We start from the raw sequence: 24,786 nt of genomic DNA, 5'->3' as shown, positions 1-24,786 counted from the left end.
AGGAGACTAAAGAGGGCTGTCCACTATCACCATTACTCTTCAACACAGTATTGGGAGTTCTTGCCATAGCAATCAGGCAAGAGAAAGAAATCAAAGGAATACAGACTGGAAAGGAAGAAGTCAAATATTGTCACTATTTGCAGTTGATATGGTAGTATACATAGAAAAACAGAGAGAAACCAGCAGAAAGCTATTGGAAATCATCAGGCAATATAGCAAGGTGTCAGGCTACAAAATCAATGTACAAAAATCAGTGACATTTCTTTATGCATACACTAAGTCCTAAGAAGAGCATATTGAGAAATCACTCCACTCACTATCACAGAAAAATCAACAAAATATCTAGGAATAAACCTGACCAAAGAAGTGAAAAACTTGTATACTGAAAACTATGAGTCACTATTCAAAGAAATAGTAAATGATACAAAGAAATGGAAAGGTATCCCATGGAAAAATTAATATTATCAAAATGAATATTCTACCCAGAATCATATACAAATTTAAAGTGATACCTATCAAAGTTCCACCAAGCTTCTTTAAGAAAATAGAACAAAAATTACAATCATTTATCTGGAATAAGAAAAACACCCAGAATTGCCAAAACAATCTTAAATAAAAGAAACACAAATGGAGGCATCACACTCCCAGATCTCAAACTATATTATATTATATAGGCCTACTATATTATAAGGCCATCATCATCAAAACAGCCTGGTACTGGAACAAAAATAGGAACACCGACCAGTGGGACAGAATTCAAAGCCCAATAGTAAATCCCCACACCTATGGACAACTAATCTTTGATAAGGGGGCCCAAAGTATTAAATGGAGAAAGGAATCTCTCTTCAGTAAATAGTGTTGGGAAAACTGGGTTGAAGCATGCAGAAGAATGAAACTGAACCACTTTATCTCACCAGAAACAAAAGTCAACTCCAAATGGATCAAAGACCTGGATGTTAGAACAGAAACTATGAAATACTTAGAAGAAAACACTGGTGGAACACTTTCCCACCTAAACCTCAAAGACATCTTTGATGATACAAATCTAATTTCAAGGAAGTCAAAATCAAAAACACATCAATGGGACCACATCAAATTGAAGAGCTTCTGCACAGCAAAAGAAATCATCACTCAAACACAGAGATCCCTCACAGAATGGGATATCTTCATATGACATACATCAGACATGAGACTAATAACCAAAATATATAAAGAGTTCACCGAACTTAGCAAAAAAAAAAAAATATATATATATATATGACCCCATCCAAAAATGGACAAAGGACATAAAAAGAATATTTACTACAAAAGATATGCAAAAGGATAACAAAAACATGAAAAAATTCTCCAGGTCACTGATCACCAGAGAAATTCAAATAAAGACAACATTGAGATATCCCTGTCAGAATGCCATACATCAAAAATGACAGTAGCAACAAATGTTGGAGAGATTGTGGGGCCAAAGAAACCCTCCTACACTGGTGGTAGGTATATTCCAGGCTCTGTGGATAGCAGTCTGGAGAACTCTCACAAAGCCAGAAATAGACCTGCCATATAACCCAGTAATATCTTTCCTAGAGATTTATCCTAAGGATTCCATAACACACAACCAAAAAGATATGTGTACACCTATATTCATAACTGCACAATTCTTTTTTTAATTTTTTTAAAATATTTATTTATTCCTTTTTGTTGCCCTTGTTTTATTGTTGTAGTTATTATTGCTGTTGTTATTGATGTCATCATTGTTGGATAGGACAGAGAGAAATGGAGACAGGAGGGGAATACAGAGAGAGGGGGAGAGAAAGATAGACACCTGCAGACCTGCTTTACCGCCTGTGAAGCGACTCCCCTGCAGGTGGGGAGCCGGGGGCTCGAACCGGGATCCTCAAGCTGGTCCTTGCACTTTGTGCCACGTGTTCTTAACCCACTGCGCTACCGCCTGGCTCCCTATTGCACAATTCTTAATAGCTAAAACCTGGAAACAAACCAGGTGCCCAACAACATAAGAATGGATGAGAAAGCTATGGTATATATACATAATGGAATATTATGCAGCTATTAAGAACAATGAACCTACCTTCTCTGACTCATCTTGGGTGGAGCTAGAAGGAATTATGTTAAGTGAGATAAGTCAGAAAAGTGAAGACAAGTATGGGATGATCCCACTCAACAGCAGAAGTTGAGAAAAAAAAAAAAAAACAGAAAGGGAAACCCAAGGCAGAATCTGACTGAGTTTTGAATATGGAACCAAAGTAAAAATCTCTGGGTGGAGGGTGAGGGTAGATATTCAGTTTCAAAGGGGGAGGGGACAAAGACTTTTGGTTGTGGGAATCATGTTGATGTACACTCCTATTATTATAATTTCATAAATCACTACTTAGTTAATATGAGAGCACAAAATTGCAGTCTCAAACTTTTTGATGTATAGACCATATCTCTCAGTATATGTTCCTTCAATCTAAGAACTTAAGACTGCAAATTAATAGTCAGATTGAATCTTAACAGTAGGTTCAAATTATTAATACATTTCTAATAATGACTTGTTCTTTGAAATATTAAATCTCCTAAAAACTTACACCAGGGAAGACAGAAGCAACTGGTGGCATTACTCTATAAAATACAACTATATGTAAATAGCATTAAAGGACATACATTATGGTAAGGTCTTGTATGATACATTAAATCCTAACAATGGGATTTTCAAAGTCAATCCAACTACCAAATAATTTGGTTATAGCAATAACTACCTGTTGCCTTCTTAAACTCTAAGACAGCAGGAACCTTCCCTTTTCTCTATAGATCCCATACATCTCCCAGTCCTAGAACCTTGCTTCTCTCTAGTCATACCAACTAATATTGCATCTGCAGATCCCAACTCAGTCAATGCAAGGGATGTCAACCCTTCAGCCTCTTTACTGTAATGAGGCCTTTCCTAGCTTACAGGACTCTTTAATTCCATTATGGTTGGTTTCAAAACCTAGATGTAGACCAGGGCTCATGAGATAGGGCATATGTACACATGTATCCATGAATTAGGAGGGTTTATATGCCTTAAAGCAAAAGTGCACAATATTTTGCAGTGAATCAATAAATGCAGCAAGCAAGTACACAGACCTAAAAAGACACCTTAAAGTACCTAATCAAATAGTTTTTACTTAGACCTAGATACCTTCCTCACCTACTTCCTATTACACTTCCCTCAACCACTCCAAAGTCAACCTTGTCAAAGTAAGGACTACAAAAATTGAATAAGAACAAGAGACTGACATACTTTAATGATGAGTCTTTAGTCACTACCAGGTCACTGCATCACCTGGGGCCCTAGCCAGGGAGTCCTGGGATTCCCACACAGACATGATGGGTCTAGACCGCTAACAGATCCCTCTCACCACTGTCACTGGTCATCTCCATCAGGAACAACATAATGGACCCCTTTGTTGGTCCCTATAGGAAGTTGCCCTCAATGTGGATCAAAAATGATAGGGAATGTTCCATTCTCCAAGGGAGGTTGGATAACACCCTACCTTCCACTCGAGGAAGATGGGTCCTGAATTTAGTGCAGCCTGGAATGTTTCTAGATGTGACCACAGAATGTGAGCTCAGATCTATAGGGATGAAGAGATTGCATAAGTTACTGTGCTGAATATGGGCCCCAGGGCAAATCAATGGCATTTACAGTTAACAGTCTTTATATACATTTCCCATGTTTGGGAGCTGCCTTCTTCCCTGGTTCAGCTTACTAGTCCCTTTTCCAACTATGACACCATCTCCCCAGACAATAACTTGTTCCACCTGCATCTCATATGTCAGGCTCAGGCAAAACCTAATAAAGTTATGGGTCCCTTAGAATATACCTAAAATAGACGTACTAGCTTTTTCGAAAACAGAGACCCTAAATCTTCATCGGCAATATTCTTGCCTTTAGGTTCATGATTAGTCAAAAATTTTTTCTGCTTTAAACCTTAACTCTTTTTCAGCCACCAGGTTTCAGATGCTACCATGATGACAACCTAACCTGCTTTCCCTAGGCAGAGGACCCCACCAATGTGTCCTGGAACCTCGCCTCCCCAAAACCCTGCCCCACTAGGGAAAGCAAGAAACAGGCTGGGAATATGGATCAACCCGCCAATGACCATTTTCAGCAGAGAAGCAATTACAGAAGCCAGACCTTCCACCTTCTACAACCCAAAATGATCCTGGGTCCATAGCCCAGAGAATAAAGAATAGGAAAGCTATCAAGGGAGGAAATGGGAGACAGAGTTCTGGTGTTTGAAATTATACCCCTTCCATCCTATGGCTTGTCAATATTTCAATTTGATAAATAAAAATTATATAAATTAAAGAAAGAAAGAAAAAAAGAAATGTAGAGGCTTCCATCTCACATCTGTGCACATAACTACAGAAAAAAAAACTAATAAGTGAGAAAGATATAGGTAAGAGTACTAATAACTGTTTAATCTGTTCACATTCACAAATTGAGATAATGAATATCTCATAATATTAAAATATTTATACTTTTTGATACTTCTGTTTCCAAATTCTAGTTTAAGTTTGCCTAGTACTTAAGATCATTCTTTGACTTGCTTATTCAGTGTATACTGTGAAAAATTGTTTTAAATATTTGGACCAAGGCCTTAAATGTAAACTACCATTCTTCCATTTTTTTTTCTATATATTTCATAAAGCCAAATCCTGTTGATTATTTCTTTGAACTGTGACATACTAGAAAAGGAAGACAGCGTTATGTTTCAGATTTTACTTTTGTGGAATATTTGTTGAATTATTAAAACTCCTCTCTAGTCAAATAAGAATTTACCTACAATTAAATACTGGAAAGAGGCTGCAACTTTGTGAGTTTAACATTGTTATGTTAAATTGTTTAGGACCATTTTTGATGACTATAATTAAAAATATATATTAAAAAAAATTAAGAAGTTTCAACTGCAATTAACTGTGGCTCAGAGCATAAGGCAGTGAAGGATTTCTCAGTTCTTGTGTAAATGTTGAATAAATGTTTAATTCTCAGGGGAAATAACTTGAATATCCATTGATTTTACTAGTACAGTAATTAAATATATCCCCCAAGGAAATATACTTCCTTGTGTTGGGAAACTGCCTATTGTCTGTGAGTTTTGGGCCAGGTAAGCAGTTTCCTGGTGGTTAGCCCTGGGATTGCTTACTGTCCTTATAATTATTACCTACTGATGAGGATCTGTATGTCTGCCTTTCTTTTTAAAGTTCATCTGTATTTTCCCTAAGCATTTTTTCCTTTACTTGAAATTGTTTATGATCTTTAGAAAAGGCAGGGGAAACAAAAAAATCATCTATGTAGGATTTATATCAGGATTTACCAAAGAGCTCTCTGCTGATGTTAATGACAATAACTTAAATCATTTAAAAGTTATTAGCAGTGCTATGTACTTTCTCCAGATATTAGTATATGTCTGTTTTGTGCTTCCTTTTCCCCCTTTGTTGTCTCTTTTCTAAAGGTTCTGATTAGCTCTACTACGTACCACTGAGGTGAGGGGTATTGATAGACGTCCCCTGCCTCTGTTTATCTTCAATTTATGGTCAAATACTTACTAACCTTTTTTCATTTCTCAGAAGTCACCATCAAGTAAGTTTTGTTGTTTAAATTAGTAGAGGTAGCAATAAAATGGTTAGTGAAAGTAAGGCAGATATGATAGGGTTTTGACAATACAAAAGCCTCTTGCTTTTAGGGGTTTACAAAATGCCTACAGAACAAGATTAAGGAATAAGAAATTGCAAGAGTTAAGGGAGTGTTATAATAAGTGAATGTGAGAATTTGTGTATGAGAATCCACTTATTTCCTTTTGGTAGTATGAGATAAATTTTTGAAGAAAATTATCTGAGAAATGTTTATTCATAGTTTAGCAGTATGCATAATGCAAGACTTGTCTAGAAAGATTGATGGCTGGGTATAAGGTGGTTGGCATATTCTATAAGAGCAAGAAACACAAGTCTGCTTTTTCCACAATACGATGTCTGCTGCCAGCCACTCACATGTGTGAATACTTCGGCTTGCCCTGGGCCACTTATTAGTGTAGCACAAGTACCATCAGAAATTCACTACATGTAACCACAAGCCCACTTGATCTGTGTTACTGTTGCTACAAACACCTGGTATGATTCAGTACTGAAATAACTCTGCACAAAAACCATCTAGGTATTCCCTTTATTGAATTTCTAACCCAAGCCCACTTGATCTCAATGCTATAGTCACTTTCTAGTATCTCTGATTACATACCCTGGTTTCACTTAGGTCTGCTTAAACTCACTTCTAGACTCTCAAAACCCCAACGGTTTGGTCACAGTCCAGACCCTGTTGACCTCGGTGCTATTGCCACAACTGTACCACACCCCCTGGAATCACTCAGCCCTGTTTGACCCACGCACATGAGCAGAATCAGACATTCTTAAATGTAAATTCCGGTCACTACCAAGGTCCTACATAAACCCCTGGCCCAGTCTGTCACTGGCAACAAACATAATGAGACAACAGGGAATCTACCTACCTGCCCAGGTGACCAAGACAAAAGACTGAGGACTACCCCCAACGCAGCAGTGATAAGCAATTCACAACAACAATACTAATGGTGTTTACTGAAGTGAGAAGGCAATGAAAGAAAGTCAGAGAAAGTATGAGACATACTCAACCAGACGTCACAGAACTAGAGAATATAGTATTGGAAGTGGAAACTGCAGGAGATTGGCTCAACAGCAGGATTGCAGATCCCAAAGGTCAAAATGGCGAATTAGAGAAGAGAGGAGGAAATCAAGGGGAAAAAAACAAAACATACCAAAACAAATCAATGATGTGTAGGATTCCATTAGAGAACAGCAAGCTCTTCTGTCTTACAGGATATTTTCTCATATCCCCTGCTTTGCCTGTCAGCAACCTCTTCATAGACTCTCAGATTGTATGCATCCTATATGCTCTGAAGGAGAAGAGCAGGAGAGGGCGGGGGAAGGGGGGGTAGTTCAGCGGGTTAAGCGCAGGCGGTGCGAAGCTCAAAGACTGGCTAATGAATCCCGGTGCCAGCCCCCGGCTCCCCACCTGCAGGGGAATGGCTTCACAAGTAGTGAAGCAGGTCTGCAGGTGTCTGTCTTTCTCACCTCCTCTCTGCCTTCCCCTCCTCTCTCCATTTCTCTCTGTCCTATCTAACAACGATGACATCAATAACAACAACAATAATAACCACAACAATAAAACAACAAGGGCAACAAAAGGGGAAAAAAATATATATATATATATATCAAAACTATAACCTTCTGCTGTCCACAAAAATTCCATTGATAAACATATGCTCAAATTAAGACATTAGAGAATGATCATATGGACATAAAAGCTATCAAAGAAAGGGCAGAGGCAGTTACATGACACAGGATAAATTTCAAGCTAAAAAAGGGCAAGGAGCAGGGACAGACATTACAACTGATTAAAAGTTCAATCAAGAGGATTTAACATGTAATGACCAAATAAAGGAACAACAACGTATGCCAATCAAATACTAACAGAGCTAAAGAATGGCATTGGAAACAACATAGCAGTGTAGTCACAGGAAACTTCAACACCAAGCTCTTACCAGTGAATAGAATCGCATCCAGCAGCACATCATTGTCAATAAAGAATTGGACCAGATGAGATTAATTGACATATATAAGACTTCTCACACTCATAGAGCTGAATAAAGATTTTTCATTAGTGTTTACAGACATTCTCAAGGTTATACTACATATTGTGACACACACACACAGCAAAGAACTTGTGAAATGTAAAAAAAAAAATTCAAATACTATTCCAGAACAATGTAATAAAACTAGAAACAACAACAAAAAAGAAAGGAGCTGTTGTGAATTCAAAATAAAAAAGTAGTTTTTTGAATTTAAAAAAAAATTAAATTAAATTAAAAAAAAAACTTCAAGCATACAGAGACTGACATGCTAATAAATTGCTACTGAGTCAACAAGGAAACCAAAAAGGCATTAAAAAAAATTCTGGAAACAAATGAAAATGAAGACACAAGCTATCAGATTGTATAGGATAAAGCTAGAGATAGTAAGAAGTTCATAGCAATCTAGGCTTACATTAAGACATAAAAACACCAAGAAAATTTCAAATTAGCATCTAATCTCACAGCTAAAGAGAGAAAGAACACATCAGTCCTAAAGTCTACAAGAGGGAAATAATGAAAACTAGAGGGAAAGTAGACAAAATAGAAATTAAAAAAAATAAAAAGAAAAAACAGCAAAGATAACTGAGTAGGATGGAGCCCCAGCAACAACCCTGGTGGAGAAACAACAATGAAACAATGAAGAGCTGTTTCTTTGAAAGAATAAAAACAATTGACAAACCCTTAATTTAGATTGCTAAAGGGAAGAAAAAACGAAATTCCTTATAGTATCAGAAATGAAAAAGGAAAACTTCCGGGGGCGGGCGGTGGCACACCATGTTAAGTACATATAGTTAGAAGTGTAAGGAACTGAGCAAGGGGCCTCAGTTCAAGCCTCCAGCTCCCCAGCTCCCCACTTGCAGGGGGGACAGGGGTTGCTTCCCAAATTGCGAAGCAGGACTGTCTCTCTCCCTATGTATCACCCCTTCCTCTCTCAATTTCTCTCTATCCTATCCAATAAAGTGGAGAGAGAGGGAAAAAAAGGGGGGTGAGTAGCGCAGTGGGTTAAGCGCAGTTGGCGCAAAGCTCAAGGACCTGCATAAAGATCCGGGTTCCACCCCCAGATCCCCACCTGCCTAGGAGTAGCCTCACAAGTGGTGAAGCAGGTCTGCAGGTGTCTATCTTTCTCTCTCCCTCTGTCTTTGCCGCCTCTCTCCATTTCTCTCTGTCCTATCCAACAACAACAATAATAACTACAACAATAAAACAACAAGGGCAACAAAAGGAAATAAATAAATATTTTAAAAGGGAGGGGGTTCCAGGAGCAATGGATTCATAGTGCTGGCACTGCGCCCCCCAACAATAACCCCAGAGGCAAAAAAAAAAAAAAAGAAGAAGAAAGAAAAAGAAAAAATAAACTTCCAACAGAAATGTATACTAGAAATAAGTATTGCAAAGGGCAGGGTGGTTTTGCATCTGTGATAGAATACACAAGTCACAGTGTGCAAAAACCAGGATTCAGTCCTCTAGTTCCCACCTGCACTGGTAAGATTCACAAGCTTATGTGACTGTTCAACATCATATAAACTAAGTGGCTGAATCTCTAGCTGAGAAAAATCATCTTTTTACCTTTACAGAGAAGTTGAAGTCACTCCTTCTTCAACAAAACCCTCTTGCTTTTCCAATGCTCATGTTCCTTAGCAAAGGATGGAAAGCCCTAGCTTATCCCATTTTTACTTTACAATTCACAGAAATGTAAGTTATCTGCATTTTTGCTACTAAATGCTGATGTTTTCTTTTACTAAAAAAAAATAATAGCTAAATATCTAAATCCTAAAATGTAGGATATATCTACATTTTTTCATTACTAATTATTTTATTACCAATAGTGGCTTGTTAATGGATTTTCTATCTTCCATGAGTACCTAATGATACAGATGCACTATATAAATAATAATCTGTATTTACATATAAATAGGATTTGTATACTTATATCAAGAAAATCTCTCTTCCAGAATTTACTTCATTTTGTTTCTCTGGCTCGATAATAATTTCTTGATCAACGGATGTTCTGTAGTACTCTGCTTCTTGGGGAGTCTATATCGTTTGATTTTATTTCAGATTCATAAAGCAAATATTTCTTTATATCTTTCTCTTGTCCAGACTGCGCCCTCTCAGCTGGCATTATCAGAGCAGATAAAAACTGAAATGTCTTCTTATTAAAAGTAGCCAACCGAGACAATATGCTCAAAGAGATCAGAAATCTGAAAACTAAATGTTTAGGATAAAACTATTACTACCTGATCTTAACATGATTAAGTCTGAATTGAGTCCTGAAACATTCATCTGTAGGCAAGATAGTGTTTCTGACTGTTTCTGATATCTGAAGTTGTAAGATTTCCTAGTGCCTCCAGTGAAACGAACCTTCATCAGGGTTAATAACACTTTTTTTTCCAAAGCATATGATCCCAAGATTTTTTGGAAGCTTATGGAAAAGAGTTTTAGTCAAGTATATAGCTTTTCCTCCATTGTTTCCAGTAAACTGAGCTTTTCTAGAACATTACAAATATCTCCTTCAGTGTGTTAGTATTACTCAAGTTTATTCATCTTTGGAAATTTGTAATAAAGTTATTTGAGAATATTGATGGAAATGAGGTTAAGTTTCAATACTCACAATTTTATAAAACATATCCTGAGCATAACTACTTTCAGAAAATTAGTCAAAGTGTAGTTGTTTGATCTGACAGCATATAAATCAGCCATGCTACAAATTACATCACTGGTAAAATTACTAACTATGGTGACTATCCTGATCTTTGACATAATGTTCTATGTGTTTTTAAAATATTCTTTTATTTTAATTTAATTTTATTTATTTATTTGTTATTGGATAGAGACAGAGAGTAATTGAGAGAGAAGGGGGAGATAGAGAGGAAGAGAGACACCTGCAGACCTGTTTCACCGCCTGTGAAGCGACTCTCCTGCAGGTTGGGATTGGGGCTTGAACCGGGATCCTAACTGGTCCTTGTGCTTTGCGCCATGTGCGCTTAACCCGCTGCGCTACTGCCAGACTCCCTTTCTACGTGTTTTCTTCATGAGAATTTTTATTTTATGTTTATGTACATGCATCTTATAAGTAAAAGTTCTCAGAGCCAGAGCTGTATATTAAGTTTCCACAGGCACCTCAGAGAGCAAGGTTTCCAGAACCTTGATGTTATCAAGTTTGTCAGAAGCAGGATCTGCCACAGATTGTGCCCTCTGAGCCAGGCTCTGTAAGAGATTCTCACTGATATTTCTGAAAGGCAAATCTGAGCATATCACTTCCTATTTAAAATCTTTCAGTTCTCCCTATAACCCTTAAGATCAAGTCTAAGTTCTTAACATAACCTCTCCATAAGACATTTCAAAATTTGACTCCTAATCACTTTGCTTCTCCTTCTTCTCTTTCCATTCTTATATTGGGATGTGCTTAAATATGTTTAAGTCACTGAGGAATATACTTTTCTAAAGTTTAGGTATTAACATTTGCTGTTTGATTTATTAAGATCATTCCACTTCTAGCCCTGTCAATGTGTGTTCTTTTTTTTTTTTTGGTAAATAATTTTTCATTCGATATTAAAAATACCAATTCATAGGTCTGTACATTACCCTTAAGAGAACTAATATCCAGGCATTATGCTAGAATGTATCCCAAAGAAATAAACAGACTGCATCAATTTTCTGAAAATCACAATGGACTTTAGTAGATTACAGAGTGATTACATAATTCTCTCACTCCAAGAATGGGAAGCTTATTTCTCTAAGTAGTATACTTAAGAGTATTTTGGAAATAAGTATTTTACATATGTATTGTCTTATTATTTTTATAGCATTATTTTCCCCCAACTCATGTGGTTCCTGCTGAGTTGCTTTTGTTTGTATTGAGGTCCTTGACTATCAGTTAGTTGCTCACAGGAAAGTTGCATGCCCTTGGGGAAAGATGGCTCTCTCAGTGAGGGAAGGCCAGAAGAACCCAGTAGTGATCAATCAGTGGCGAACAACCCTTGCAACTAGGAGAATAAATTCCCAAGTCCTTAAGAGATGATCTTGACTCACAACAAAGTCTAATAACCTTATTTTCCTTTTTCCCTCTAGTTCATTCTACACCCCCACTTAGTCCTAAAATCCCTTGCTAATAATACTTCTGGGATTTTGTTTCATATAACACTATAATTTATGCTTCACTTCATTTGAGGATAACCTGTGTGAAATTTCATTATGAATTAATTATATATAAATTATATATATATGATAAATAGTAAATCTACTGCTTGGGCAATATTTGATAGTTAGTTACATATTGTGAGTTGCATAAACACTAATAATAATTACTACTATTTGCCCAACAGAGTAATTTACTGAAACTCTACTATATTTCAGGCACTATTCTAGGCATTTGGATTACAGCCATGAATTCAATCAATGCAGATCATTGCTTATTTGATCTCTTACTCTGAGGTCAGTCCTTAACAAAAAAAATTGCTCTAATGCAAAAACTAAGTTATATAATCCACTGTAAACTGATGGTACAATGGAATAATTCAAAGATAATACAGAGTGGAAATAAACAAAATTGTAATTTTAAAAATTGCTAATGATAGAAATTTATCAGCAGGTGACATTTGAAGTGAGATTTGAAGAATGTACGAAATTAATCTCAGGCTTTCTTATCTTGGGAAACAGAATTTCAGGCAAAGATAATAGTTTATGCTATATAAAACAGTTTCTGACAGAATATGTTATTTTGTTAAAGGAAGAATATAAGGACCACTGTGGAAAAATAGATGATTAAATACAGAAGCAATGAGGACCATGTAATGTTATCTCTGGGAGGCTGTGTGTGATAAGGTCTACAAGATGTTGAGCAAAACTGATACTTTTAAAAGGGTTTAAGTAAATTAGAGTATAATATGATTTGCTAAAATGTTAAAAAATAGAATAAAGTAAATCTTACTTGTGGAGAATACAAGGAACAGCAGTGAAAACAATCAGTCTGATGCAGAGCTAAATGATCTGTGCCTACTGCCATAGAAATGCCAAGAATTTGTCTACTAACCCTTATGAAGAAACAAAGACTTGTTGGGCGGGGTTAGATAGCATAATAGTTATTCAAAGAGACTCTCAAGTCTGAGGCTCCGAAGTCCCAAGTTCAATCCCTGCACTACCATAAGCCAGAGCTATCAGTGCTCTGGTTAAAAAAAAGAAAAGAAAAGAAAAGAAAAGAAAAGAAAAGAGAAAGAAAGAAAGAAAGAAAGAAAGAAAGAAAGAAAGAAAGAAAGAAAGAAAGGATCCTCACTCCCAAACAAAACAAAACAAACAAAAAAGGAAGTACTTCTCATTTGACCAGAACTCTGTCTCAGATCAAAATGCTTACTTTTATATTTGTGGAGATGGAGGACTAGAGAACAAGGATTCAGACCTTCACAACCTTGTATGACTTTATTTTTCTCCTACTCTCTTTTCCCAAAAGAAGAAGTAGGAATGTCTGCGACCATTCAGCCATGACTGTATCTTCCTCTGATTTAGTTTCATAGGACTCCGGTTTCTCCTACACAGTCATATCAAAGAGTCCATGTCCAGGAGTTTGGGGCTTTCATTTCAAGACTTAAGCAAACACTAATTAGAAAGTTATTTAAGTAGATGTTTTAATAGGATCAGGATGATAGCAATTGTGATTCAGTTTTAGATTCACATAATTTTCTAAATGATTAAATATATGGTACGACAAAAGTTAGAGAGATTGAGAACAGTGATAGAAAAGACACAGTATCTTTCTTTCTTTTTTCTTAGTTTGGTCAGGGTGTGGGAACACAGCGTCTTTCACCAAAGCAAAGTAAGGGGGTTGGGGGGTTTGGGGAGGAAAGGGAGAAAACTTAGGGGCCTAGTACATAATGAAACTGTATGCATATGTCAACAAATTCACTCTAAAGCATTAACGCTTTCAATAATATATATGTATATGTATTTGTATTTAAATGAATAAACTAAAAACTTTTGTGGTCCAGGAGGTGGCGCAGTGGATAGAGCATTGGATTCTCAACCATGAGATCCCAAGTTTGATTTCCCGGCAGTACATGTACCAGAATGATGTCTGGCTCTATCTCTCTCTCCTCCTATCATTCTCATGAATAAATAAATTAATTATTTTTAAAAAACTTTTTTAAAAGGGTGGAGGAGATAGCATAATGGTTGTGCAAAGGACTTCCTATTTTTAAAAAATTATCTTTATTTATGTATTGGATAGAGACAGCCAGAAAACAAGAGAGAAAGAAGAGACAGAAAGGAAGAGAGACAGGGAGGCAGAGAGACACCTGGAGCCCTATTTGTGAAGCTTTCCCCCTGCAGGTAGGAACCAGGGACTTAAACCCAGGTCCTTGTGCACTCAACCTGGTGTGCCACCACCTGGCCCCACGCAAAAGACTTTTCACGCCTGAGGCCACTTTTCACTATAAACTATAAACGACTAGTGCTCTGGTTAAAAAAAGAAAAAGACTGACTCATCATGGATAGCAGCTTTACAGTTTCCACTTTATTCAGGATGGTGGCCAGGGTCTTCCCCTCCTGCTAGTCTGCCCATACTTCCACACTGGCCTCACCACCAAAACAAACAACATACTCCACCAAGCCCAGAACCCCACTCACTGCTAAGCACTTACATGAGTACCTTTACAGCTGTAGACAAAAGAGCCATTTCCTTCTGTACATTTTCTCCTGCTGTTTCCTTGGCATGAGATGTCTGGCTGGCATTTCTTTGTCTAGTTTGCAGCAACCTTGTGAAACTATAGTCCCACCTATTAGGCAAATTTGCTTCCCTGTTCCTACATTTTTGCCTGTATGACTGCTGGCCCCCAGTTCAGTGTTTTATTCAGTAGTACAGTATGTATAATTTAAAGACCTCACTCACAGGTATGGTATTCAGGAAGTATCTATTTCTTTAATTTTTTTCCCAATTTTTAATTTTCATTATTAATTATTATTTTTAGATGGATCACTGCTCAGCTCTGGTTGATGGTGGTGCTGGGGATTGAGCCTGACACTTCAAAGCCTAAGGCATGCAAATCTTTGCATAGCCATTGTCATATCTTTCCAGCCCTCAAGACGTGTTTCTGAGGCTGAAATATGGTTTTCTGGGTCTTTTGGGTATGGTCCAATGGGTCTATGACTTTAGTTATTTTTTGCTGGATCTTAATAGTTAACATGCAGGTGGACTAAAAATAATATCTGGGAAGATGGTGTCAGAGTTGATAATATGACTATAAAGCTGAATTAGGGCAGAGAGTAGCTCCCAAACTTGAAGAAAGAATATAAACACAATGAGGTGTGCCACCATGCCATGTTAGACAACCACAGCCTCTTTGCTTCTAATTGTATTGAGAGACACCAAACTTGAAATGTCAGACTTCCAACTCCAATAATCTGGTGAGACCTTTCCTAACACATGGGACTACCTAGTCCCATTTCAAATGGTGCACTCTAACAGGCTTGCAGGCTCTAGATATAGGCCAGGGCCTAGGGAACTATATATATAATTGCCTCTAACATATACATATATGCATATATACATATATACGTACGATTATACATATACATATATACATACAATTATATACATATATACATAATAATTGCCTCTAACATATATATACACATATATGTATGAGATAGAGGCAATTATATAACTTAAAGTAAAAGTGCTTTGGGATTAGACTTAGAGCTAAACTCAGCAAGAGAAAGCAAGTACAAAGTTCTAATTAAGGCATCACAAATTGTCTTGTCAAATATTTACTACTTAAGCTGTAACACATATCTCTTATACCCCTGAAGTCATTTTCCCCCAACACTCTATGTACTCAACTAACTACTTAAAAGAAAGTCCTAATCTCCTAATCTCTTCCGACAGTGTCAGTATTATTGTCATCTCTTGATAGTATTTACAAAAAATGCAGTTTACGGGAGTCGGGCTGTAGCGCAGTGGGTTAAGCGCAGGTGGCGCAAAGCACAAGGACCGGCATAAGGATCCCGGTTCAAACCCCAGCGGTGAAGCAGGTCTGCAGGTGTCTATCTTTCTCTCCCCCTCTCTGCCTTCCCCTCCTCTCTCCGTTTCTCTCTGTCCTATCCAACAATGACGACAATAACAATAATAACTACAACAATAAAACAACAAGGGCAACAAAAGGGAATAAATAAATAAAATAAAATATTTTTTAAAATGCAGCTTACAATTGGCCGAGAGATATACTGGAAAAATATATATGTCAAGTAAAGGACAGTTATAGTCTCTATAATAACCTTTATTAGAATCACCAAGCAAGTAAATGCAGTAAATCTTAAGGTTAACTTAGACCACACTGAAACTTTAAGTCTATCTCCTCCTGAATGTGTGACCAGGTCCCATAAAAACCAGTTTGGACACAACAAGTGACACTCAATGCTTTAATAACTGGGAGAATCTCTAAGCTCACCAAATAAAGAAAGGACTACAAAAGCTAGCTACGGCCCAGAGACTGGTTTACTTAGAGATGGCCTTTTTGGTCAGTCACAGGCCATCCCATCATCTGGGACCATAGTCAGGGAATCCTGGGACTCCCCCATAGACAATATGAGCCTAGACCTCTAATAGATCCCCCTCTCCACCCTCATTAGTCACTTCCGTCAGGAAGGTCATCATAAGCCCTCTTGTGGACCTTTACTATAAATTAGTAATGGTAGAGATTGCCCCTCTCTCCAAAGGGAGGCTGGGTCACTACCCTGCCATTCAGTGAAGACTGGTCCTGAAATGAGTGCAACTTGGAATGTTCCCAGCTGTGCCTATGAACTACAAACTCAGACCAACAGGGACTCTCTGTGTCTTGCTTTCACTCTCTTTTGATAAAAGGTGAGGGACAAAGGGGAAAAGGCAGGGAGAGAGAGAAAGGCAGAAAGAGACAAAGAGACACCTGCTGTGCTGTCACACCACTCATGAAACTTCCTACCTGCAGGTGTGGACCAGTGGCTTGAACCAGACCCACTAGCAGAGTAGCATATGTGCTCTCCTAGGTAAGCCATCATCATTCCTTTCTTGTAAATCAGAGGCTTATTATACAAATATACTTACTATATTTATATGCATTTTAATACAAATAATAATAATTCACATGTATGATTACAATAGTCATATGCATGTATGTGTGTTTCTGTGTTGTGTATACATGTGCTCACTGGGGTTTTACTGTTCTAATCCAACTTTTTCAGGTACAAAAAGAAAAATAAAGACAGAGAGAGAAAAGAAAAGACACAACTCTACAGATTACCTCCAGTGCAAGTGGAGGCAGGCTGAAACTTGGGTCAACCTTCTGGCAAAGCACAAAAGTTCCCAGGAGAACTATCCTATCAGTTCTTTTTTCTATAATCAAGTGATTCCTTTGTAATGACAGCCAAAAGAATAAACACTTCTTTCCTATTAATGTTGTTGACTTTCACCTAAGATATCATCATACACTATATTAAAAATAGGTATCTGGTAAGAAAAATCCTAGGGTCAAGTGGTAACACTCCCCAAAAGTCGGTACATTACCATGTCCGAAGACCTGGGTTCAAGTCCATGGTTTCCTACCTTCTTGGAGGAAGCTTCAAAGCATTGAAATAATTCTGCAAATATCTTTTCTCTGTGTCTCTATTTCTTTGTCTCCGCCACTCTTTCTTAAACTCTCACCGTCTATCAAATTAAAAAAAGAGAGATAAAGAAAAAAAAAAAAGAAATGATTACCAGGAATGGTGGAGTTGTGCAAGTACCAAGCCACACTGATAACTTTTGTTGTAATAATAATAATAATAAAAAAATCTAAGCAAAGAGTGTGTGTTTTCACTCATCTGGTTAGTAACAAGAGAGGGGATTGACAAAAGAGGGGAGGACAGAAAGAAGGAAAGAAGGAAGGTAGGGAGGAGGAAGGTTAGCGAGGAAGAAGGGAGGAAGAAAGGAGACAAAAGACAGTTGAGATATTTCTCCAGAAGTGATGAAGAGAAGGCCTAAGGAACTGGAAACGATGTTGGTAATGTAATGGTCTGTGTAACCTTATGAGCTGTCAAATCCTAGACTGCACAAGACTAATAGCTCTTTTATAAAGAGTTTCTTTTAGCAATACTCCCCAAACTCGAAGGCACAGAGCACTAGCTATTTAAGGGCAAAGTGATAAAGACTTACTTAGGTTGATAAGCTTTCTCAGGAGTAGCATTCTGATTCTGAAACAAGTCACAAAACTCATTAGCAGAACCAATGGCGATGATAATAGACTATGCCTATCTTTAATTGTCCTTCTGTTGTGTTATGCATTTAAAGGCCACATTTGAAATGAAAGCTTTGTTGGTGATTTAATGGCAGGATTTGGGTTTTAAAGTCAGATAATCTTACACTTATAACGAGATCAGTTCTGCATTACACACATGCCCTGGGTCACCTTCAGAAATCTTTGTTGACCATGTAAAATACAAACATTAAGCTAAGGAATTTGCAAAAATTGTAGTTTAGATAGTTAAGTATCTTTCATTTCTTTTTTTTAAATTTATGTATAAAATGAAAACAATGACAAGACCATAGGATAATAGGGGTACACTACCCACCACCAAAGCTCCATATCCCATCCCCTCCCCTGATAGCTTTCCTATTCTTTAACCCCATGGGAGTATGGACCCAGGATCATTATAGGGTGTAGGAGGTGAAAGGTCCAGCTTCTGTAATTGCGTCCATGCTGAACATGGGTGTTGACAGGTTGATCCATACTCCCAGCCTGTCCTCTGTCTTTCCCTAGTGTGGCAGGGATCTTAAGGAGCAGAGCTCCAGGACACATTGGTGGGATCATCTGTCCATGGAAGTCCAGTTGGCATCATGGTAGCATCTGGAACCTGGTGGCCCAGGCAAGAGTGAGGCCCAATGTCTTTCATTTAATACTCAAAAGATATTAACATGGGTTGTGTGAGTATTAAATAAAATGCTGGGAGCCAGGTGGTGACGCAGTGGGTTAAGCACACATGGTGCGAAGTGCAAGGGCCAGTGTAAGGATCCCAGTTCAAGCGCCTGGCTCCCCACCAGTAGAGGAGTCACTTCACAGGTAAAGCAGGTCTGTCAGTGTCTATCTTTCTCTCCCCTCTCTGTCTTCCCTTCCTCTCTCCACTTCTCTCTGTCCTATCCAACAACAATGACAGCAATAACAACAACAATAATAACAACAATGATGATAACTAGGGCAAATGAAGGGGAAAAATAAAATTTAAAAAATTTAAAAATAAATAAAATGGCAACTATATGTCTGATGTATTTAGATGGCTTCTCATTGGGTGCATAGATGTTAATAATTGTTAAAGTCCTCTTGATTGACTAATCCACTGAGCATTACATAGTGTCCAGCCCTATCTTTTATAATTTTATTGATTTTAAAGTCTATCATCTCAGATATGAGGATAGCTGTTCCTGCCCTTTTTTGTGGGCCATTGGCTTGTATTATAGTTTTCCATCCTTTCACTTTGAGTCTGTGTTTGACTTGATGTGTTAGGTGGGTTTCCTATAGACAGCATATTGTTGGGTTGCGTTTCCTGATCCTTCTTCCTACTCTGTGCCTTTTAATTCAGGCCATTGAGATTTATTGATATGAAGGACTGAAGATATTTTAATGCCACTCTTGTAGATTTTTAGAATGTTCTGATATAGGGCATATTTATGGTGGTCTGACTGTTTATAGGAGACCTTTCAGAACTTCTTTCAGGGCAGGCTTGGTGATAGTTGATTATTTCAACTGTTGTTTGCCTGAGAAGGTTTTTATGCACCCAATGAAAAACCATTTAAATATATCAAATATCTACTGAAAGAGCTACAGCAATATATTAATAGCAACACAGTCATAGTATGGGACTTCAACACCTCACTCTCATAACTTGACAGATCATCCAGGCAGAAAATCAATAAAGACATGAGGGAGCTAAATTAGAAGATAGATAAACTAGGACTATCAGACATTTTCAGTCATTCATCCCAAGAAACTGGAATACATATTTTATTCAAGTCTACATGGGTCATTCTTAAGGATAGACCATATGTTAGCCCACAAAGAAAGCATCAGCAAATTCAAGAGTATTGAAATCATCCTAAGCAATTTCTCAAACCACAGTGAAATTAAACTAATACTTAACAATCAACAAAAGATTAGTAATAGTCCAAACATGTGGAAGTTCAACAGTATACTAATTAACAAATACTGTGTCAAAGAGGAAATAAAGGAAGAAATCAAAATGTTTCAAGAGTTCAATGAAAACGAAGACAAAAACTATCAAAATATTTGGGACACAGCTAAGGCAGTACTAAGAGGGAATTTCATAGCCATACAAGCACACATTAGGAAACAAGAAAAAGCACAAATAAACAGCCTGATTACACATCTTAAAGACCTAGAAGAAGAATAACCAAGGAACCCTAAAGCAACAAGAAGGACAGAAATAACTAAAGTTAGGGCAGAAATCAATAACATTAAAAAAAAACATGCAAAAGATCAACAAAAGCAAATGTTGGTTTTCTGAAAGAGTGAACAAAGTCAAGTATACTTTAGCCAGACTCACAAAACAAAAAAGGGAGAAGACCCAAATAAATCAGATCATTAATGAAAGAGGAGATATCACAACAGACACCACAGAAATTCAACATATGAGAGACCATCTGCCACCAATCTAGAGAACCTGGAAGAAATGGACAGTTTCTTAGAAACCTACAAACTGCCAAAATTAAGTAAAGAGGAGCTAAATATAGTGGACAGGCTCATCACAGCTAATGAAATTGAAACAGTTATCAAAAACCTTCCCCAAATAAAAGTCCTGAACCAGATGGTTTTACAAATAAATGAAACTGAACCAGTATATTTCACCAAATACAAAAGTACATTCCAAGTGGATCAAGGACTTGGATGTTAGACCAGAAACGATCAGGTACCTAGCGGAAAATATTGGCAGAACTCTTTTCCACATAAATTTTAAAGACATTTTCAATGAAGTGAATCCAGTTACAAAGAAGAGTAAGGCAAGCATAAACCTATGGCACTACATCAAATTAAAAAGCTTCTGCATAGACTGGGAGAATATCTTTACATGCCATACATCAGACAAGAGGCTAATAACCAGCATATATAAAGAGCTTGCCAAATTGATCCACAAGAAAACAAATAACCCCATCCTAAAATGGGGGGAGGGTTCATGGACAGAATATTCACCACAGAATAGATCCAAAACAGAAGAGATCCAAAAGGCTAAGAAACACATGAAAAAAAAAATGCTCCAAGTCATTGATTGTCAGAGAAATTCAAATAAAGACAACAATGTCTTCACTCCTGTGAGAATGTCATATATCAGAAAAGGTAGCAGCAGCAAATGCTGGAGAGGCTGTGGGGTCAAAAGAACCCTCCTGCACTGCTGGTGGGAATGTAAATAGGCCCAGCCTCTGTGGAGAGCAGTCTGGAGAACTCTCAGAAGGCTAGAAATAGACCTACCCTATGGTCCTGCAATTCCTCTCTTGTGATATATCGTAAGGAACCCAACACATCCATCTGAAAAGATCTGTGTACATATATGTTCTTGGCAGCACAATTTGTAATAGCCAAAACCTGGAAGCAACCCAGGTGTCCAACAACAGATGAGTGGCTGAGCAAGCTGTGGTATATATATACACAATGGAATACTACTCAGCTATAAAAAATGGTGATGTTACCTGTTGTATGCTTTACATTGGGTTGTTCTAGCTCTCCCCCTGCCAAGAAAATTGGATCAGTCCTGCTAGTTTCACGGGCCCGCTTGGCCCCACCCCTAGGAACCCTGAGAGAGTTCCAGAGTTGCAGAGTTCGAGAGTGCTTGGGGCCGCTGTGGGGTAAAGAGGCAGCAGAGTTCTGTTTGGTGATTAGTTTGGTTTAGTTTATGAATCGTTGTTCCTGAATAAAAAAATACAGCTTCCCTGCCCAGCCATATGTCTCTGGTCATCTCTGTTACCCGCCATGAAGCTAGCCTGGCCAGCTGGAGCCACCGAATTTTAACAACAAATGGTGCCCACGTGGACCTGACCTGCGCATCTCTCAGATAAGTGAAGACAATTTGGCTACCTATGTGCTATGGCCTTCTCTTCTGCTTGTGAAGAGATCTCCAAAGGCCTCTGCTCTTTCTTCACGAGACTGTTTTGCTGTTTCTGGAACATTTATCTCTTGAAAACTCTGTGTTTTCCACTCGCTTGGGCGAACTCAAAACAGCCAGAGGATTCGGGAAGAGCCAGTGGGCAAGAGGCGAGGCGCGGAGCTGCCTTTTCCACCTGGTGGAACAGCCAGCCAGCCGCTGCACCCAGACAACCCCGCACACTGCGCCCACAGCCCCGCAGCCCCGCAGCCTGCAGGAGGCTGACGCCAGCACGCAGGAGCCCGATGCTACCACACAGGAGCCCAATGCCAGCACGCAGGAGCCCAATGCCAGCACTCAGGCCAGCCCACAGGAGCCAGCTCTCCAGCGCGTGGTGCAGGGCACTGGACGCGTGATCCCTCCATGCTGCTTGGCCACTGCGAGCAGGGCAGCAGACATGACAGGGCCATGGGGCAGGGCCGTGGTGGCCTATCATGGCCGCCACCCCTGGGCATCTAGGTCCACACCTTCTACAAGGCTGGCCCGCCCGCCCTCGTGCTATGAATTCTGGAACAATCCCGGACCTCCCGGACTCCCGGGCACCCTGCTGAAACTGGGCACACGAGATCTCCAGCTGCCGGTCCAGTCTGAAGGCAGACAAGCTGGAGTACGCAGAGATTTGTGCAGAGATCGCAACCTGCAATTCCTTGAAGTGGAGCTGCACGGGAAGCCACCTCCGGATGGTGACCCCCCCCAACAACTAAGACAGTACATATCTAAATTCGTGTTTAAAATGACATGTCTTCCGTAACAAAGGTTTCTCTCCTTGTGTATTAATGACCATGTTTATGTGTATGTTTAAAGTTTGGTAAACAGTAATTTTAAGGCTAAATTCTTACTAGACAAAGTTAAATGAAAAAGGTTTTCAACATAATTCTCATAAAGATAAAATTAACTTACATTTAAAGTCTGAGGTAAAAATTAGTTAACAATCAATATATTTTAACTAAGTTGGTCTAAAGACCTGCGCACACCTAGGGTGTGCCTCCATCTTGAATGGGTATAACAAAAGGTTAAATAGACTTGTTGATATGTAAAACTCTCCATTACCTTCTCTATTAGAAATGGTAGATTACACAATGGCTATGCTAATTATTCTCATGCCTGAGGTTTCCTTTCCTGCACACACCTAGGGTGTGACTCCATCTTGAATGGGTGTAACAAAAGGTTAAAAAGATGTTGTTGATATGTAAAAGTCTCAAATTCCTTCTCTATTAGAAACGATAGATTGTGCTGTGGTCATGCTAATAACAAGTTTTGTTTCATAGTAAGTAAATTGCAGCCAGCTGCCTTTGGGACTCTAGGCCTTTCCCCACCCCCATGCAAATGCCTGTCGAGGCAAGTATGCCCCCCAGAGGCAATAAATGTTTTTTTTTAAGCTGATAAAGTTTTGCCCACAGAGGCAAAAAAATATGGCCCCCTCAGGCCTTCCCTTGGCAGCACACTGGTTCTTGTTACTTGCTTACATGTTTCTCCATGTTTGTACCAGTTTCTTTTTTTAAAAATGCCTGTACATATAGGTTTCTGTTCACCCCACACCCCTGATACTGTGGTCATTTAGTTAAAAAGAAAAGGGGGAATTGTTGTATGCTTTACATTGGGTTGTTCTAGCTCTCCCCCGCCAAGAAAATTGGATTAGTCCTGCTAGTTTCACGGGCCCGCTTGGCCCCACCCCTAGGAACCCCGAGAGAGTTCCAGAGTTGCAGAGTTCGAGAGTGCTTGGGGCTGCCACGGGGGAAAGAGGCAGCAGAGTTCTGTTTGGTGATTAGTTTGGTTTAGTTTATGAATCGTTGTTCCTGAATAAAAAAATACAGCTTCCCTGCCCAGCCATATGTCTCTGGTCGTCTCTGTACCCGCCGTGAAGCTAGCCCAGCCAGCTGGAGCCACCGAATTTTAACAACAGTTACCATTTTCAGGCAAACTTGGATGGATCTTGAAAAATTCATGTTAAATGAAGTAAGTCAGAAACAGAAGGATGGATATGGGAAGATCTCACTCTCTGGCAAAAGTTGAAAAGCAAGTTCAGAAGAGAAAACACAAGTAGAACCTGAACTAGAGTTGGCATATTGAACCAAAGTAAAATACTGGGCTGGGGGTGGGAAGAATGCAGGTCCAAGAAGATTAACAGAGGACCTAGTGGGGGTTGTATTCTTATATGGAAAACTGAGAAATGGTATGCATGAGCAAACTATTGTATTTACTGTAGAATGTAAAACATTAGTTCCCCAGTAAAGAAATTAGAAAAAAAAAGAAAAGAAGATGTTTAATGGAATCTCATATGAGAAGGGGAGAAGTAGAATGTGGTCAAGTTTCTTTTCTTAATGTCATATTTATTTATTTTATATCTATCTAATTTATATATATTTGCTCATTTGTTTTCTAAAGTCCTGACTTCTTTTCCTTTGTAAGTCACACCTACACATATTACTGCTTTTGAGTGTCCTTCTTTTTTTCCCCCCTCTTCTCTCTCTGGATCTTGATGGAATTAGAGATTAGAGTTTAGAGTCCTCTGGCTATCTTCCATTAACTTTACTCCCCCTCTGGGAGTATGAACCTAAATTCTTTTTTTTTTTTCCTCCAGGGTTATTGCTGGGGCTTTGTGCCTGTACTACAAGGCCACTGCTCTTTTGCTATTTCTGTTACTGTTGTCATTACTGTTGTTGTTGTAGAATAGGACAGAGAAAAATCGAGAGAGGAGGAAAAGACAGGAAGAGAGAAAGACAATTGCAGGCCAGCTTCACCGCCTGTGAGGCCACCACCGCTGCAGGTGGGGAGCCGGGGGCTCACTGGAACCCGGATCCTAGAGCTGGTCCTTCCACTTCAGGCTGTGTGTACTTATCCCGCTTTGCTACCCCTCAGGCCCCCCTCATCTTTATTTCTGAAGTGAATTACTATCTTCATACAAAAGGAAAATTAAAATTTTCTTTTACATATAAAG

This window comes from Erinaceus europaeus, chromosome 14 (genome assembly GCF_950295315.1).
Source record: "Erinaceus europaeus chromosome 14, mEriEur2.1, whole genome shotgun sequence".
NCBI classification, from domain to species: Eukaryota; Metazoa; Chordata; class Mammalia; order Eulipotyphla; family Erinaceidae; genus Erinaceus; species Erinaceus europaeus.
This window is presented reverse-complemented; position numbering follows the sequence as displayed.